General features: G+C 47.0%; 1 protein-coding gene across 4 annotated transcripts in view; it reads left to right on the forward strand.

Annotated features, from left to right (window-relative positions):
- The first annotated feature begins 1252 nt into the window (after positions 1-1252).
- Positions 1253-16816, forward strand: part of NLRC3 (NLR family CARD domain containing 3) — an 85443-nt gene continuing 69879 nt past the window's right edge. The window contains exon 1 of one of the 4 annotated variants that reach the window (XM_038420804.2): positions 1253-1432. The gene's annotated coding sequence lies outside the window, so the exon portion shown is untranslated. Of the gene's footprint in view, positions 1433-11741; positions 12469-16816 lie in introns of those variants that run through there. The other 3 variants (XM_038420806.2, XR_006274640.1, XM_043493519.1) reach the window with 3 other exon arrangements.

The following is a 16816-nucleotide window of genomic DNA, read 5'->3' on the forward strand; positions in this document are numbered from 1 at the left end:
GGACGACCTATCACTCTCACAGATCTTGGGAGACAGGCCAGTCCTTGCTTACAGACAGCCCCCCAACCTGAAGCAAATACTCACCAGCAACCACACACCACACAACAGAACCACTAACCCAGGAACCTATCCTTGCAACAAAGCCCGTTGCCAACTGTGTCCACATATCTATTCAGGGGACACTATCATAGGGCCTAATCACATCAGCCATACTATCAGAGGCTCGTTCACCTGCGCATCTACCAATGTGATATATGCCATCATGTGCCAGCAATGCCCCTCTGCCATGTACATTGGTCAAACTGGACAGTCTCTACGTAAAAGAATAAATGGACACAAATCAGACATCAAGAATTATAACATTCAAAAACCAGTCGGAGAACACTTCAATCTCTCTGGTCACTCAATTACAGACCTGAGGGTGGCTATCCTTCAACAAAAAAATTTCAAAAAACAGACTCCAACGAGAGACTGCTGAATTGGAATTAATTTGCAAACAGGATACAATTAACTTAGGCTTGAATAGAGACTGGGAATGGATGAGTCATTACACAAAGTAAAACTATTTCTCCATGTTATTTCTCCCCGCCACCGTTCCTCAGATGTTCTTGTTAACTGCTGGAAATAGCCTACCTTGCTTGTCCCCATGAAAGGTTTTTCCTCCTTTCCCCCCCTTGCTGCTGGTGATGGCTCATCTTAAGTGATCACTCTCCTTACAGTGTATATGATAAAACCCATTGTTTCATGTTCTCTGTGTGTGTGTATAAATCTCCCCACTGTATTTTCCACCAAATGCATCCGATGAAGTGAGCTGTAGCTCACGAAAGCTTATGCTCAAATAAATTTGTTAGTCTCTAAGGTGCCACAAGTACTCCTTTTCTTTTTGCGAATGCAGACGAACACAGCTGCTACTCTGAAACCTGTTGTAAACTGTAATCATGATGGATAACCCTGGGTTTTTCATGAGTGTTTAAAGGGTCCACTGTAAACCCAGAAGGACACAAGTGTGTCCTGGCTGCATAACCCCCGTTTCGGCACTGACTTAGAGCCTGTATACTGCTATGATGGGGTGTGCTCCCCACGCTGGCCCTGCAGGAGCTGAATTGGGCCAAGTGGGTCCAATCAGCCAATTAGGTGGCAATCTGGGAGGATTAAGCCTGGGTGGAAAATCCTGATTAGGGGAAACTCAAATGTGTGAAACAGGTGGTGCTCGTAGAAAGGCAGGAAATTGGAAGCAGAGGGACTGCAAGGAGATCTGCTAGGGCGTACTGCAGCCTGAGGGAGCTAAGAGGCTGGTGGACCCAGGGGACTGAGGTGGGCTGGTCCAGGTCTAGTACTAAGGAAGAAGCTCAGGGAAAGGGGGCAAGGTGAAGGAGGGAACCACAGCTTGGTTGCTCTTTGGAGGGTCCCTGAGCTGGAACCCAGAGTGCAGGTGGGTCTGGGTTCCCCTGCCAGCTGTTGAGGGGATGGCCCTGGGGCACTAAAGGGGAGGACTGGCTGAGGTTATGGGGGAGCAGGGACTTTGATACACACCCCTTGAAAGGGGAAACCACTCAGTGATCTGGCTGGAGGGCTGAGTCATGGAGAGGGCGCTGCAGTTCCTGGAGCGAGAGTGGGGAATGTGCTGGCTAGAAGGGGCACTGGCCTGGCAGAACAGCCAGGAGGAGACAGCATGCGGTGGTGGGTGGAGCACCCTGTTACACAGGAGAGGGGTACCTCACTCTCTGGACAGTTCCAAGGGTTGGGTCACCGGGACTTGTTTCAGGGGGCTGCTGGTTAGATGCTCAACTCCTCCTCCTGCTATGCTAAAGAATAAAGCTGCTTCAAGTGAGAGAAGGGGGGAACCATGCGAAGACTGGGGCTACCCCCAGAACACCCAAATAATTCAAACTCCCCCAAGCAAACCACTTAAAGAACAACTATAAACTGGATGTGAGGGTGTGGTTACAGACAAATAGGCAGTAAAATTATTAAATGAATAAAAGGATGGGTGATATTAATAATGCATCTTAATGACTAAAAGCTATGTTAGCAGATGCTTTTGTTCAGGAATACTGGGGGAGCGTGTGGTCACCTGACCTAGTGTGTCTCTATCCCCAAACAATGGTGCTGGGAGGCCAGGGCCCCCACTTTTTAACGTGTAGTTTGGGGGCAGGTGGCAGCGTTGCCCCCCTACCCCAAACAGCAAGCCTCCGGCAGGCACAGGCAGGGGCTGCACTTTGCAACAGGGGAGGTGATCTATGCCTGCTTAAGGCTTGCCCCCTGCCCCCCAAACTCTGCCCATGTTAAAAAGTGGGGGGCATAGTTCCTGGCCCCCTGGTTCCAGTGCCCATGTCCCCCCCCCTCCCCTGCACACTTCTACAAAGGTTCCAGTGCTCTGACCTCCACATCTCAGGTACTTGGCTGCTGTACGTGTGGAGGGACGTGTTGCAGGCCAGCGAGGAGACCCTGTTAGAAACACACGTTATCGTACAGGGAATTGGCAGGTTTTGATGAAGCAGGTAGAGGAAAGGCCTGTCGCAGATGCAAAGTACCTTAATGGTGCATGACTGACCCCGAGCAACCGGCATAACTGTAACACAGGGTTCCCCCGCAGGGTCTGTTTCTTGCTGAGCTGTCAGGAGCCTGGTGCAGGCCCGCGGCTTTCCCAGGGGAGCATGGGAGAAGGACTAACTGCCCGCCCCATTTTGGAACAGTGCTGACAGTTGCAAAGAGGCCTGGTCTCCGGATCCAAATCTCTGGATCTGTGGTGGGCTGCTGCAGGTGATGGCAGGGGGGTGGGCTGTTTTCTCCTGGTGCTGGCAGGCTGGTGGCAGGAGGAGTGGGTTGTCCCCTGCTGAGGCTTTCCTGCAGGCTGGGGTTATAGACAGGCCAGTTGTGGGCTTGGCAGTGCAGTGCTGGCCAGCTGCGGGCAGAGCCCAGGGAATGCTGGGCCATTCACAGCCCCCCTCCTCCTTTCCTGGGCTTTGCACTGATCAGACACTGCTTCCATCTGCCTGGCTGTCCCCTGCCCTCTGATGGATTGAAGGAGAAGGGTCACCAATGTGACTGTGGTGTTGCATCCCCCTCCCCTGCTGCTGCGGAAGTCACCAGTGTAAGGCTCTGCCATGGGGCCCAGAGAGGGTGTCTCTCCCCTTGGGGCATGGCCCCTGTGCTACGGGGTGTGGCGGGGGCTACAGCTATGATCTCAAGGTATAAAATACCAGTATTAACAAACACGTTGCAATCCCTCCCCTTTCCCGTGCTGCGGGGGGCAGGTGCTGTTCTCCACACGAGGCAGAGCTAGGGTGTCGCGCTGCAATGGAATCGGCCAGGCCAACCATGGCCTAGGGGATCTAGAAGGGTAAGTGGAGTCGCTGAAGAGTTGCACAACTGAACGTCTTGGATTTCCTTAACCTGTGATTTGATGGGTGGAAAAAATGTTTGCAAGGATTGACGGAGATTAACCAGGGCCCTGACTAGCCCTAACTAGCAAAGTGTGCAAAACCAAACCAAAGCAGCTCAGAACACACAGCAGAAAGAGGGAAACCTATTTCAAGATGATGGGGCACATTCTGTCCCCGCAGCATTAGGAAAGGCTGAAGCAGCCTTCTGGGGAATACTTATTGAGTGTTACTGCTGGAGCACCTAAGGGCCCCCTGTGTGCTGCCAACTGGGTGGGATGGGACAGGCTGGGCTGGGGCCAGAAGCAGGAGAGGATGTTTTGAGGGAGGAGCACAAAGGTCTCTGTTTATTCTGCATTGCAACAGCCACGTGAGGCTGGTCTAAATCTGAGCAGATCCTGAGATTGCGTCAATTTATGCTGCTCCCCCCTTTGAGCAGCCCAGTATTAGGGTGCTGTGAAAGCCACCCCCTCTGTTTCCCCTCTCTTGAGAGGCGCAGTACAGAATTTGGGCTGAAGCCTTGGTTACCGAGCAATTTACCCAAGAGCTGGAGTTGTGTCACATGCTTTTATACATTCATCCCTGAGCCATCATTAAAGTCCATACATTGTTTTCATATGTTTTCCAATTAATTTCCCCTTTGTTGTGTCTGCCGTAACTCACTCTCTCCAGAGCGGCAGTCTGTGTGAATCTAGCCAGCTGGTGGGGAAGCGTGGTCTTTCGAATGCCCTAAAATTATCTCTTTGCCACCTGGTAGTCTAGCTAAGCCATATGCAATAGGCTCAACACACTTAACCCTTCAGGTTCTGGATTGATGAAGTGTGTGTCAGTTCCCTTTGCTGCCGGAGCTAACAGAATTAGTTCTGTAGCTCCCAGAGCAAACTGTCCTTTCTAGAGCTCAATGTCTCTTGTACTTTCTCTTATTATTCTTGTATGTTCAGCATAATGGACATAAAGAAAAGGAGTACTTGTGGCACCTTAGAGACTAACAAATTTATTTGAGCATAAGCTTTCGTGAGCTACAGCTCACTTTATCGGAGCTGTAGCTCACGAAAGCTTATGCTCAAATAAATTTGTTAGTCTCTAAGGTGCCACAAGTACTCCTTTTCTTTTTGCGAATACAGACGAACACGGCTGCTACTCTGAAACCTGTCATAATGAACATAGATCCTTACTTCCACATGTTCTTGTCTGTAGGGTGTATTGGGACTACAAGCATGAGCATGGCATTTAATGACCACTGCAGATGGTGGTGATTGTGGAAGCCAGGCACCTGTGCCCCAGCTTTTGAAAAGCAATGTGTGGGCAACAGCGAGGATACGAGCGGAACATAGACCGGGTTCCTCACTGCCCCAAAAATTCAATCTCTGGCCATATCTTGATTGCACGTGGAAGATTGCTCCCCCTCCAGACGCTTGATTGCACGTGGAAGATTGCTCCCCCTCCTTACGCACAGGAGATATTGTGGGTTGCTCAGAGCAGTGACCGGGTGAATCTGGCCTCGTTGCCTCCTTAAGAAACTCTCTTGTGTTCTTTCAGCATGACAGGGGAGGGCTGGTGCATTTGAACCACTTGAAAAACATACACTGGCAGATTTACAAGAAGAAAAGGAGTACTTGTGGCACCTTAGAGACTAACAAATTTATTTGAGCATAAGCTTTCATGAGCTACAGCTCACTTTATCGGATGGCAGATTTAGGTATCTTTCTGCCTCTCCTTTTATAGTAAGTGACACTGAGTACTCCTGCCCCAGAGACATGTGGTTTCCTGCATCCTGTGTGCAATCTGTTTTGGGGACCTGTGATCTCATGAGGCAGTCTGCGAATGTCATCGGCACTAAAAGAAAAGACAAGGAAGCCATTTTTGGGGGTGAATAATAATAATAATGAAGATGCTTTATGCCAGCTAGCACTTTCCATCCAAGGCTCTCCAATCACTTAATTAACACTGAGTTCATCTTCACAACCCTTCTGGGAGGTAATTTGGAACTAAGGATAAGGAAACTGAGGCACACATAAGTTTATTGATTTTAAGCCCACAAGGAGCTGTTCTCAGAGAGTCTGACCTCCTGATAGCGCAGGCCAAAGTTATTTCTGTACAAAGCCCATCACTTCTCTTTGAGCCATGGCATAGCTTTTAACACAGTACCCAGCCTCAGTTTAAAGAGATTGCAGCAGGGACCTGTTTCCTCAGCCTTTTCCACTGCCCCGTAGCCAAGGTCCCACTCCCCACCCCCTAGGACTGGTGGGCATCCCACAAGCTTTGCCCTGGAGCTGCTCAGTTCCACCACAATGGGACCTGTGTATGTCTGGCCCAGCCTCCTGCACTCTGCACCCCCGGCCCACAACCCCCACCTGCCCCTGCTCCACCTCCCCCACAATCCTCTCCCCTCCCCTTCCCAGCTGAGCTCCTTGCAGTTGGGCTCATAGTGCCAGGTGGCCATGGTGCAAAGTGAGGGTGGTGGTTGGGCCCCACCCGGGGGCAGCCCAGGCAGCAAGGCCAGTGGGAGCTAAGCATGGAGCAGATGCTTTGGGGTGGGCATGGAGTCGGATGGGTTGCTCCGCTTGTGCTGAAAGGCCTGGCAGTGCTGGTGGCATCACCAGGAACAGTCCCGAGCCCCACGGCCACCATCTTACCCATGCCAGGGGGTAGTGGGGAGGGGGGGGAAGCTTCTGGGGAGAGGGCAGGAGCATGTCCCTGGCAGCTGGCTGGAAGCTGCTTCCTGCTCTTTGGGGCCCCTGGGGAGAGGGCAGAAACACTTCCTTGCCCCTCTCTGAGCAGTCCCACCAGCATCATGCCCCACTGCCTGAAAGGGACTGAGAGAGGTCCCAAAATCTGCTGCCCCAAATCAGTTTGCTTCTGCCTAGAGCAGCCTCTGACCACATCCCTAAGTAAGCCGCTCCAGTGGTTAACTACTCTCATAGTTAAACAAAATAGCCTTATTTCTAGCTTGTCTAGTTTCAATGTCCAGCTACTGGATCTTGTTCTGTGCCTTCGAGCTGTCTGCTAGAAACCTCTTCCCCACCGAGGAACCTGTACATTGTGATCACATCAACTCAGAACCTTCTCTTGGGATAACTACATGGATTGAGTTTCTTTAGTCTTTAATGGAGGGCTGGCTAGACCTCAGATCATTCTGGTAGCTCTCTTCTGAACCCTTTCCAGTTTTTAAACATTCTTTTTGATGGGTGGGCACCCAAACTGGACCCAGCATTCCAGTGATGGCCATATTTGAGCCACCACAAGTCCTGCATCAAGGGGTTAGATGAGATGACCTCTGTGGTCCCTTCTAAGCCTATAGTTCTAGATACAAAGGTAATACTACTTCCCTACTGCCACTTCATATTCTCCTGCTTATACATCCAAGGCTTGCTTCTGTCCTTGTAGCTACAGCATCACGTTGGGAGCTCCTGTTCAACTGGTTATCTACTATGACCTCTAAGTGCTTCTCCAAGTAATTCCTTTCCAGGATACACTTAAGTGCGACCTGCATTCTTTGTTTCTAGCTGCGACCTTGCATTTGGCTGTGTGAAAACATGTTCAAGTGAGCCCACCTTGCCACACTAAATACACCTACAAATCAATAATTCAAATATATTAACTAAGTTAAATGAATAATTCTGGGCACAGTAGTTAAGTGCCCATTAAACTCCTGTGCTAGTGGAGACTAGGTCTATATGATAGGAATGGTGTCATAGAACCGGGTTTATTTTCTGCGTGTGACATCGTCGGTTGCAGCTTAAGAAGGATATTGAATAATGACGCAAATGCCATTTCCTTTAGATCTTAGCATCATAATAACAGGGCAGCGTTAAAAACTTTTAAGGGCCTTGAGACTCGCTGAGAAAGAGCAGAGTTTAATACCTTAGAAATCAGCCATGTAGCAACATCACAGAGCTAGATTTTCCTAGTCAGGTGTATTGCGTATACCACACCCTAGTGGTAAGAGAGGGGATTGATAGTCAGAACCCTAATTTTTTATTCTTAGCTCCACCACACAAAACTTGATGTGTAAACTTAGGCAAATCGCTTAATCTCTCTGTGCCTCAATTGCTCATCAATAAAATGGCACAATAATTCTTATTTATGTCACAGGAGTGGCGTGAGGCTTCATTAGGTCATGTTTGCAAAGCTCTTTGAGATCCTCTGATGAAAGGCATCAGCGAAGGGCAAAAAATCATTAGCAGGTTTGGTAGTGCCCAGTGGAGAAACTTTTAGTTTGGGGATAAAAGTCCTTTCCGAGTCTCTTGGACCTGCTCAGAAAAAGAACACAAACCGCACTGGCCTTTTGTCATTGAGTTTTTGATAAACATCTCCTGCAGATGGACGCATTGTGTATAACGAGCCCCCAGATCTGATTGGCCAGGCTGTGCAAGCTGCTCTGAGCAAGCAGCAACAATGCAGCTCACCCCAGTGAGCCTCTGAGAATTAAACTGAGCTGATTTGGAGAGCGAGGGGAAGGGAAACCCAGATGGTGCAAGTGGAGGGGCTGGCCTGGAGAACAGCATCAGCATAACTTTGCATTTAGTCTCTGTGCATCCTTTTGGTGATAATTGTTGTCTCTCTTTGCCTGGTCTACACTACAGAATTAGATGTGGCCTGCCTTCCATCAGCCTAACTCTGTAAGCGTCTACGCTAAAGTGTATCTTCCACTGACGTAACTCACCCACCACACTGACTTAACTTCGCCTCCGCGAGAGGTATAGCACTGAGGTTGATGTAGTTACGTCAATGCACTGTCAATGTAGATGCTGCGTCACTTACATCAACAGCTGCTGCCTTTCAGACACCATCCCACAGTGCCCCACACTGACAGTTCAATCGGCACAAGCGCTCCTGCTGAGCACACTGTGGACATGCAAAAGCAATTTAATGACTGGTGGCTGTGTGTTGACGTAACTTAGGTCAACTTGATTTTGTAGTGTAGACTTGCCCTTTGACTGTGCATTCTTCTCGGGAGTCATCTACTACCCACGTGGAGAAGAAAAGACATAGACCCTTGTTTGATGCATCTGATCACATGCATGTGAAATACAAATAATACATATTAAACAATTATCCAGATCTAACAACATTTTACAATACAGCTGAAGAGCTGGTTTCAGAGTAGCAGCCGTGTTAGTCTGTATTCGCAAAAAGAAAAGGAGTACTTGTGGCACCTTAGAGACTAACAAATTTATTAGAGCATAAGCTTTCATGAGCTACAGCTCACTTCATCGGATGCATCCGATGAAGTGAGCTGTAGCTCACGAAAGCTTATGCTCTAATAAATTTGTTAGTCTCTAAGGTGCCACAAGTACTCCTTTTCTTTTAGCTGAAGAGCTGTATCACTCAAACCAGCCAATTAGATTGTAAGGACTCCAGAGTAGGGACCTCGTCTTCATACCTATTAAACACCTATCTAGCTGTTAGCACTTTACAAGTAATAAGTAATAGTAACACTCAGAATAGGTTAATTAAATACTTTCTAAAATGACTGAGCTCAGTTCCTCTCTGAGCTCCCATGGGGGCTAGCATACTTTGTCCAGCCCTCCAGGTCTTTAAGGCACAATCTAATTTCAGAGCTATTGGAGAGCAAGAAAACCCTATGTCCAGGGCTGGATTTACAGAGTTGGAAAAGCAAAGAGCTAAAGTAGAAATGAAGGACAGGGCTTAGAAGTGCTTAGACCTACCAGTACCAATTGTACTGCTCAGTAGCAGCAATTTCTTCATGGAAGAAAGGCTCATGTTTCAGAAGGAAAGTTTGAGAAAAGAATCTGGGTTTTTACATTCCTTTATTTGAAATAGTGGAGGAAGCTCAGGAAGAAATATGAGAAGTTTTCTGGCACGGTTAAAAGAATGAAACCAAGCTGACTAGCTGGAGTAGGATCTACTTTAACATAATCTCGCTGCTGCTGGATGCTATTGAATGTGACACATCTTAGAAGTCAAGCAGAAATTAGGGCTGTTGATTAATTGCCGTTAATTTACACGATTAACTCAGAAAAATTAATCGAGATTAATCACAGTTTTAATCTCACTGTTAAACAATAGAATACCAATTGAAATTTATTAACTATTTTTGGATGTTTTTATACATTTTCAAATATTGATTTAAATTACATCACAGAACACAAAGTATACAGTGCTCACTTTATATTATTATTTTTTATTACAAATATTTGCGCTGTAAAAATGATAAGTGAAAGAAATAGTATTTTTCAATTCACCTTATACAAGTACCATAATGCAATCTCTTGATCATGAAAGTGCAATTTACAAATGTAGATTTTTATTGTTACATAACTGCACTCAAAAATCCCCAGTGTAAAACTTTAGAGCCTACAAGTCCACTCAGGCCTACTTCTTTTTCAGCCACTTGCTAAGACAAACAAGTTTGTTTACATTTACAGGAGATACTGCTACCAGCTTCTTATTCACAATGTCACCTGAAAGTGAGAACAGGCGTTCTCATGGCACTTTTGTAGCCGGCATTGCAAGGTATTTACATGAGTGTAAATTGTAAAGAACTGAAAAGGAACGGAGGGCAGGGTGCCTGCTGGGCACTGGAGGCCATGAGGGAATGCTGTGTGGTGGCACCTGTCCACACTGTAGTCCCAGTGTTTCTAGCCCATTTGAAAGCAGGGAGTACCAGAACTAAGCTTGTTCTCAGGAGATTTCCAGGCCGCTTTTCAGGCTCAGATGTGGGTGCGTACCAGATCAACCTCTCAACATTTGGGTTCTCCTCTAAATCTAAACTGTGATCCTACTGAGGTTCCTGCATGGCTGCCTAAAATAAAGAGAGATCTTTTCAACAGATGTTGCCAAAAAAGTTTGTAACAAAATCCAACGACTGGAAGTGAACTTGACCCAAGTTTCAATCCGAACTGAAAATAAGGAATCCCTGGGTACCAACACCCCTGTCCTTTGCATGATTCTGCTCATGAAACTGACGTGACTGAGGCTTGAGTGCAACCTTTGCAGGGGTTGTTGCTTCATTGCAGGCTGTCTCCTGAAAGGTAATAAATTCACCCATTATTTATGAGGAGGACTCTATCTGCAGTGGACTGGATAGGGCAAGATGCTGGTAATTTTGATTAGCTGGTAGCTTGGATCTGCAGAGCACAAGTAAAAGTTCCAAAGGCCTTAAAATCCAGGATTATTTATACTCAAAATGGTGTAAGATCCTTGATGCCAGTCTAAAACAAAACCACATACATGATGTAATTAGACATTGTATAGAAAATAATGACAAACTTGTTCTTTGTTTAAAAAAGTAACTTTATCTCCCCAGAATATAGGGCCTGATGGGTTATTGTCAGGTTTTGTAACAGAAACTGAGAGTTATATAGTAGATGCTGCTTCATTATGGCAACGGCTACATTCAAACTCATCCCAAGAAGCAGATGTCGAACAGGATGTGCTATTTTCATTTGCTTTCACCTTATTTGCTTGTTTATACTGCTTCCTTCAGAGCCCCTCCTGCTAGAGAAACTTGCAGTGTGTTTGTTTTATTAATTTTGTTACAGTGGAATGAGACTGAGCAATTGGAAAGAAAACAGATGTAGTAGCAATCTGCATCCTTTCACTGCAGGTAACCATCTCATAGAACATTGCACTGTTTAAATGAAATGTATGAACGATACTTTACATTATGGCCACATCTCTGCATCTGAATTCATTCAAATGGAGCATTTGTGACCTTTAATGATAGTGTTTAAAGTTGCTCAGGAAAAATACTGTGGAACTCCTTGATTATTATTTCTCCTTAACTCTTGATCAAATTTGCTCCATTTTCATGCAAAAAGATTGTCCAAAGTGCCAGCCCTGTACAGTTATCCTGAGATCTGCAAGTTAAACTTCTTTCTAAAGCAAAGAAAATAAACTGGACCTGACTACAAGAGGCTGATCAAAACCATTTATCTGAAAGAGCAGAGAGAAAAGATAGCAGCTTGCTCATGCAACCTACTCCTCCAGCCAACTTCGAGCGACCACCACGGTGCTGTGACCAGGCAGATCAGAACCACTGATGGTAGAGTCTCTGAATCCTAGATTTGTGAGGACAGTATATGTTGATGAGCATCTCTGAAACTGGTTCAAAGGCAAATGGATAATGCTGGAGTAACACTCATCATAGCCAGAAAAGTGACTGTGGGAAAATCACACTTTGTTTCTGATCCTTTCAGGTCTCTGTGTCTTGAAGACATAATTGTTTAATTTTCTGATAAAAATACTGTATGGGTTTACTTCTGTAGCTACCACAGAGCCAACATACTCGCAGAAGAGTGGACTCATTTCCTGAGATTTCCACTCCATTTTAAGCTAAGTTCTGAAATCTTGTTTGTGATGACGTACGCAGCAGAAAGAACACAGCTTGACTTTCAGATTCCAGCATGAGCTGCCAAGTGCTGTTGCTCAGTGAAGGAACATTTGCTCTGGTTTGAAAACTGTTCAGATTGAATGTGTACATTTGTGAGGGAGAATATGCTGTGATGAGAGGACATGCAGCAAAGCATCACTTGCAGCACAGCATCACCACCACTTTGCTCATGGAGAAGGACCCAGGGGGTGGCTGTCTCTGAGTTGGAAAAGGACTCGTGTGGCTATATACTGATTCTGGGACACAGGTTTTCTCAGTAGACGCTGGCATCCATTTGCATATACTTCAGTCTGGCAGCTTTTGAAATTGACAGGAAGGAAGACCAAGTAAGACCCACAGCACAGGAAGAGGTGAGGAGCAAAACTGAAAGAAAGCTACTCAGCTGGAACTGCAAGAGCGAGGTGAGGAAGGGAGATTTGTAATAGTGCATGGTGGAGGGTGAATTCTCCTTCTGCATCACTTCAGTCTAAGAAGATTCCTGCTTTCTGTACAGTCTTCTGAGTCCTCTGAAAAACTCTCTTGAGGCCTCTCAGGTGGGGAGGAAGCTCCCTCAAGCCTCTTGCATTTTCCTTTGTGAACTTGGACGTCTCGGCAAAGGAGTTCCAGCTGCCTAGAGCAAATGGTCTCAAAATCCCTGGGCTTGGCTTAAAAAGAACCTCAGAGCTGATGGACAAGCTTGGGTATTGAGGTGGCTGTTGGACTTGAGGGAGGCTGCAGTAAACTGAGGTAAGTTTTGGAGGCATCCCTTGGATCATTTTTCTTCTTGTGGATGGTGCTAACAGAAAGAGGGGAAAGCTCTGGCACTGTGCTAGGGATAGGAGAAGTGCCGCGGGCTGCCAGCATTGTTACCCTGGTGGTCAGTGTGGACTGTCATGGAAAACCTGGCATGGGATAACTGTATTGCCCTGGGGTAATCTGCCCGCGCATGGGATGAACGTAACGGTCGAGGAGAGACAAGCTGATGTGAGTTAGCATAAGGAAGTCCATCTGGTATGCAAGAACGGCTCAGGTTTGAGATCTGTACAGGCATGAAAGAGTTGCTCTGGCTGGCCTAGAATTGATGGAGCTGCCTTGGAATGTTACAGCCCCACTGACCTTTGAATTTTGTTTAACTTCTTAGATTTCAGTGTCCATATTACAGTCAGTAACTGAACAGAGAGGGAAAGATCTGAGAGAGCACTGATTCTCCTGGACACGCTCTGAACAGCCCCAAGTGTCACTCAGCCCTTCTTGTGCTGCATCATGTCTGCGTAGAGATGGGATGTGTTAAAGATGGAGAGGCAACCTGAAGTCTGAATGTCTTTGCTTGCATGGCTTTATGTGAGCTTCCTGCCCCTACATTTTCAAAATCACCACTAAGTTTCTAAGATTTAGCCATACAGGTCCCATATGATAAAGACCTTGTAAACGTTTCATCCTGTCTGTCTTATCAGTTAGGTGAAACCCAAATAAAAAGGAAGGAAACTAAGCTCCACACCAGTATGTGCTGCAGAGAGGGTGTACTGTCTATGGTGCAAAACTCAAGCCAAGTCACAAGATGACTGCCCCGAATGAGGCGCTCTCACCACCATAAAGAGCAGCAGAGTTTGGAACCCTTCCATGGTTTGACATATTGACGCCTTATAAGCTGCAGGTGGACTTCCTTTAAAAAAAAAAAAGTCCAAAACTCTTTCCTGTGCTGCAGCCCCAGAGGCAAGGAACTCTTTAAAACAGAAATAAACGCTGTCCTGTGCTGTGATGGGGGCTTTCACCCTACAGGGTCCCAAACCACTTCACAACCCACAGGACTCGGGTCAAGAAATGCAGAGAATACTAGAGAGGAACATAGCAAGTATTTAACATGTCCCAACAATGCATCACAGCAGTTGAGGATGTGACGCCAGTGCTGAACCCAGTTAAAACCACACGGGGAATTGAGGTATAAAGTTACTCGGGCTGGAGTTTATCTAGGACATCCGGGTCTGTCCCACTCTCACTGAGAGCGTCGTAGAGTCTTTAATGATTACAAGTGACCACTGCTTCCTTGTGCCATGGGGGTGAGAGGGCATTGATTCGTTAGTGACACCTACTGAAACGCCAACCCTACTTGTTGCATCACCTCAGTATTCCAGTGTCCTGAGCAAGAACTAACCAGTTCTAAACCTGCTTCCCTTGTGGGAATCCACTGAGCTCCCAGCACAAGGACAAGTGTATATCTCCTAAGAAGCTGCCTGACAAATTTCCTTCCTGAGAAGTTGAATTGGCCTGCTGAGCTTCAACTGCTGTGGCTTCAAACAGGTTCTTGCTAATTTAAATGCCTGCAAAGGAGTTGCCAACAGGCCATTACCATGAGCAGCCTGGCTGGGTGCCATGACAGTTCAGTACTAATAAGCCCCAAATCATTTCCAGGGCAGCAGACAACTGTGATGTGGCTAACAGACAATGATGACTCTAGTTGCATGTGGAACATTCAGCAGGGTTTGCCTCCAACTAATCTGCTGGAGAGAAATGCGGACTGCAAAGACAGAAAGTGGATTTGCCACTAAATTAAATGCTTTTTGCAGAGCTCTGTCCTAGGGGCAGCAGCAGCTAATTCAGTAAATATATAATTCGAACTCTGAAGATTACCTGTGCTGTAAATGCAGAAGCTGGTACTTTTCTCTGTGAGGTTTGCCTTTTTTTTCTGTCTGGAATGATCCATAAACTAGATTCTGATTTCGCTGAGTAGGTTTGTTGTTTGGATGAAAAATTTTCAGCCTACAGGTTGTTTGTGAACTGTTCTCTTCCAGTATTTGCTATTTATTACTCACAACTGGTCACCTAAATCAAATGATGAGGTTTCTGCTCACTGACTGGATGACTGAAATGGGAGTAGCAATCAATGCACTTTGAAGCACATGTTCTGGATGAATAATCATCCCTGTAAAGTTTTGTGAAACTTGGAATCACGAACATTTTCCCCAGTACCCCGCTAGTGTCTGAATCCTCATGAATGAGGATAATATGAATGTACAAATAGCAGCAGAGCTCCTCCCATACATGTGTATATCTGTATTTCCATTGTTCAGCCAGCTCTACGCACTGCTTTGTAGAGTATTCCGAGATGGAGGGTGTACAAAAAGGGCCATAGGAAACAATAGGCTCCCCTGTTCATTAATGGAAACAAATGTGTGGTAATGTTTGCTGAAAGGGGACTGTTCCTCCTCTGAGGGACTGGCTTCTCCCCATACGGAGTGGTTTTCTGCCTTTCCCCTCTGAGATTCACCTACAACACTATGGTCCTTCCCTGTTCCCCTACTCCTGCCTCTCTCTCTCTTCTCCATCCTAACAGCCTTCTCCTTTCAAGCTTGGTTTCTCTCCCTGCTGAATTGGGTCTGTAGCAAGGCTCACGCTGGGTCCCTCTGGTTTTGGCCCTTGTTGCCCTCTCCAATCAGTCAGGAACGCCTCAGCTTGATGCAACACCAGTGTTCTTTATTTACAGTTGTTTTCCTGCTGCCACTTTTCACCTATGTACAGGTTTTGCAGCCAACTTTCCCAAGTGCAGGCCTGGCCAGCAACAGACCAGAAGGCTCCCGGCTCCCACCTTCCCCTGTGCCTAGCCTTTCTCTTCCCCCCCATTCCTCTTTTCTCTTTGGCTTCCTCCCAGCCTTTATAGCCCTGGCAGGTGCTGCCAGTTACCAGGCAGACACAGGTCTATGCAGCCAGCCCCAATCTATTTCCCTTGATTGGGGCTGGAGTGGTAGGGTCTGATTAAGTGCTTCTCACTCAGCACCCTGTCACAGGATCCCTTCCTTTTGGGGACGTTGCCCATTCTGCTCCCACCAGGTCTGTTTCAGTACCTACGATCAGCACTCCTCTCCCTGCTTTCTGGGAAACTGTCGCTCGGGCTGATCTAGGACTGGACCTGCAGTGTGGGGCAGCAAAATTCCCATACTGCAGTATGGCCTTGCTCCTGGCAGGAGGGCAGGATGTCTTAAGTGTGGATTGTCCCAGAAACTGAGGACCCTTGTAAGGGCTCCAAGGGACACACTGGCACCAGACCCACTGACAACAATTCCGGGTCCCAGGACAGAACAGTCAATGGGCCCCCTACCACGCAGTCCACCTGACATTTGGGTGGTGCTGCTGGCTGTGCTGCTGGCATGTTTCCTCTAATTTTTTCCATCCATGTGAGCAATAATTTTTGTTATGTGCTCTGAGGTATATGTGGATGTGCACCACCGGTAGAAACAAAAAATCTAGATATAATATATATATTTAAAAAGTTACCATAGGGATAATTACTCCAGCCAGGACAGGTTAGGCATTTTAGAACTCACCACTCAAATAATTAAATTTAAGTGTAAGAGAAATAAAAATTATAAAATGCATAGACCAGTCAAAACACTAAAATAACACACTTTGACAGAATAAAATTACAGAGAATATATGTGCATTGCAGGAAGTACCAAGAAGTAACAACAATACTACATGTATGTGTTGGGAGCTGAGTGTGAAAGAGACTGTGTGTGTGAGAACAGACAGGACAGTGTATGTGTGTGTGTGACAGAGTGTGTGTGACACAGAGACAGGGTGCATGCTGGCTGCTGGGGAAGTTTCTGAGAGATGCCTGCACTGTCTCTTTAAGACACTCGCTAAAAGCTCTCCTGCTCTGTTCCTGAGCCCTGTTGTCTCCCCTCCACGGCTTTGCACAGATGGGGTACATGGGCAGGGTGAGGGGTGGGGGGAGAGAGTGTGTGTGAGTGTGAGAGAGACAGTGTGTGTGAGCTGGCTGCTGGGGAAATCTCACAAACAGTGCACTGTATCTTTAAGAAAGGCACTCAGTCGCACACTCACTGTTCAGACCTCAGCACCTCCGAGTCCTCCTGAGCCAGGCTGTGTCCCCTCTGTCCCCCCTCTCCCTGGCTCCACAGAGATAGGGTACCGGGGGAGGGGGACACTCTCAGGGCCAGATTAACCTTTTGTGGGCCAGCGCCAAACATATTTGTGGGCCCCCATGGAGGCAATGGGGCATGGCATGGGGAAGTCAGTCCCCAGAGCGAGGGGAAAGCCAGAGGCAATGGGGCATGGCATGGCTGGGGCGGCCCTGCTCCGC

Source organism: Dermochelys coriacea, chromosome 10 (genome assembly GCF_009764565.3).
Source record: "Dermochelys coriacea isolate rDerCor1 chromosome 10, rDerCor1.pri.v4, whole genome shotgun sequence".
Classification (NCBI taxonomy): Eukaryota; Metazoa; Chordata; order Testudines; family Dermochelyidae; genus Dermochelys; species Dermochelys coriacea.